Here is a 3,029-nt window from a genome sequence, read left to right as displayed (position 1 = left end):
CAGACACATACTTGGGTGAACCTTTTCAGATTGTGACTCAGCTTTGCTAAAGTCCCCAATTAGAGGTGTCCAGGGTTCTTAAGTACACTCTTTTTGCCTTGGATCACAACTTTATTATTATTTTTTTCTTTTTTTTTCTTCTCTCTTTTTTTCGTTTTTTTTTGTATTCACTGCTTTTTCTTGCTTCAAGAATCAATTTGATGATTTTTCAGATCCTCAATAACATTTCTCCTTTTCCATCGTTCTTTCAAGAGCCAACAATTTTAACATTCTTAAAACAACAAATTCAAAAGACATATGCACTGTTCAAGCATTCATTCAGAAAACAAAAAGTATTGTCACCACATCAAACTAATTCAACTAGCTTCAAAGATGAATTCGAAATCCTGTACTTCTTGTTCTTTTGTGATTAAAGCATTTTTCATTTAAGAGAGGCGATGGATTCATAGGACATTCATAGCTTTAAGACATGAACCTTAAATTTTTATTAATCATGAATTAAGAACAAGACTCAAAAATAGATATAAGATAAGACTAATAGTAATAGAAAACAAAAATTTAAATAGACTCCTAATGATAGAGGTTATCACAGAGTTAGGACTCAACAACCTTGATTTTGAGAAGTGGATGCTCCCTTAACTTGTGGGGTATTTGACCCTTCAAGGGAGAGCTTTTGGCGCTTCAACTCCTGTAGCTCATGCCCCTAGGCCTGCTTCTCTTGTTCCTTCAGCAACTTGCAGAGCATGCAGTTTTGATTCTGCTGTTCTTCCTTAATTTGTTCCATAGCTTCGTGCAGCTTGGCAATAGATGCTTCTAGACGAGTCCAGTAGTCAATTTCAGAAAGTTTAGGGAGGAACTCCTGCGCCCTCCTTTTGATAGAGTTATCTTGCATTTGTCCTTCCATTGACCTCTTGGTGATTGGGTACTCAATTGGGATGAATTCATCTACTCCCATCCTCACCCCAGCATCTTTACATAGCAAGGAGATTAAGCTTGGGTAAGCTAGTTTGGCTTCAGTGGAGTTCTTGTTTGCAATTGTGTAAATCTCACAAGCAATCAGATGATGAATCTCCACTTCTTTTCCCAGCATAATACAATGAATCATCACTGCTCTCTTGATAGTAACCTCAGAACGGTTACTAGTGGACAAGATAGAACGCCCTATGAAGTCTAACCAGCCTCTTACAACTGGTTTGAGATCTCCCCTCTTGAGTTGGTTTGGGACACCTTTTGAATTGGTCATCCACTTGGTTCCAGGGAGGCATATGTCCTCTAGAACTTGATCTAACCCCTTATCTACTCTCACCATTCTCCTATTAAAGGATTCAGGATCATCTTGTAGTTGAGGTAATTTGGAAACCTCTCTTATTTTGTCTAGATGGAAGTAAATAATTCTCCCTCTGACCATGGTTCTGTAGGTATAAAAAGTGGTTCCAGTCATTCTCTGCTTATTTGTCAGCCATAGATTTGAGTAGAATTCCTGAACCATATTTCTCCCAACCTTTGTCTCAGGGTTGGTTAGAACTTTGCATCCTCTGTTTCGAATTTGCTCTTGGATCTCCGGATATTCATCTTCTTTCAGATCAAATTTAACTTCCAGGATCACTGACCTTAGACCCATTATTTTGTGGTAATGGTCTACATGTTCTTTGGTTAAGAACGTCTCTTGACTCCAAAGGTCTTTTGGAGCATTCTCTTTCTTGCCTCTTGAGTTGGTTTGTTTTCCTATGGAGGCCATGATCTTGATGAGCCTTAACTTAATGATCACGGAAAAACACACCAAACTTAGAGGTTTGCTTGTCCTCAAGCAAAAGAAAGGAAAGAGGAGAGAGAGGAGGAGAGAAAATAAGAATGGTGGGGAAGGGGGTGTGGCCGAACATATATTTATAAGGAAGGGAGAGAGAGTTCGAAAATTTTGAAGGAGATTTGAGAAGATATGGGAAGAAATTGAGAGATATTTGAGTTTTTTGAAGAAGATTTGGAAAGGATTTGAAAAAGATTTGAAGAATGATTTTAAATTTGAAAATTTGAAGGTGAATGATGAAAGTTTGAAATGTATTTATGTAGGAAATTATGGATCAAAACAGGAAAGTTTGAAAAAATTTGCAGTGGAAAGCAAAATCTTTGTCTCCCACCTTTCTGGCGTTAAACGCCCAGAATGGTATCCATTCTGGCGTTTAACGCCAAAATGTTGGCCAATTTGGGCGTTTAACGCCCAGCCAGGTACCCTGGCTGGCGTTAAACACCAGAAACCCCTTCATCACTGGGCGTTTTGCTAAACGCCCAGGATGTTGCACACCTGGCGTTAAACGCCCAGAATGGTGCCTTTACTGGCGTTAAACGCCCAGAATGGTGCCCATTCTGGTGTTTAACGCCCAAAGTACCCCTTACTGGCATTTTTTCGCCAGCAAGCTCCTTTTCTCTGCTTTTTGCACTGAATCCTTCTGTAACTCTGTGAATTCCTTCAATTTTGATAATTGCCCTTTGAGAATATGAATCAAACTTTGATTAAACAAAACAGATAACCTGCTAATGACTGGGTTGCCTCCCAGCAAGTGCTTCTTTATTGTCTTTAGCTGGACCTTCACTGAGAATCATTCAAGCCTCAGTTTTGAGCATTCTTGCTCAAAATTGCTTTCAAGATAATGCTTGATCCTCTGTCCATTAACAATGAACTTTTTATCAAAATCAGTATCCTGAAGCTCAACATATCCATATGGTGACACTCCTGTAATCACATACGGACCCCTCCACCGGGATTTAAGTTTTCCCGGGAACAGTCTGAGCCTAGAGTTGAAGAGCAGAACTTTTTGTCCTGGCTCAAAGACTCTGGATGACAACTTCTTGTCATGCCACTTCTTTGCCTTTACCTTATAAATCTTTGCATTTTCAAAGGCACTGAGTCTAAATTCATCTAGCTCATTTAGCTGGAGTAATCTTTTTTCACCAGCTAACTTAGCATCCAGGTTTAGGAATCTGGTTTCCCTGTAGGCTTTATGTTCCAGTTCCACGGGCAGATGACAGGCCTT

The 3,029-nt window shown here is 39.4% G+C and overlaps 1 protein-coding gene across 1 annotated transcript in view; it reads right to left on the bottom strand.

Moving 5' to 3' along the window:
- Positions 1-3,029, bottom strand: part of LOC107493923 (uncharacterized) — an 8,549-nt gene that overhangs the window by 927 nt on the left and 4,593 nt on the right. The window lies entirely within an intron of this gene.

Source organism: Arachis duranensis, chromosome 6, assembly GCF_000817695.3.
Source record: "Arachis duranensis cultivar V14167 chromosome 6, aradu.V14167.gnm2.J7QH, whole genome shotgun sequence".
Taxonomy (NCBI): Eukaryota; Viridiplantae; Streptophyta; class Magnoliopsida; order Fabales; family Fabaceae; genus Arachis; species Arachis duranensis.
The sequence above is the reverse complement of the archived record's forward strand: the minus strand, read 5'-3'. Positions and strand labels throughout refer to the sequence as shown.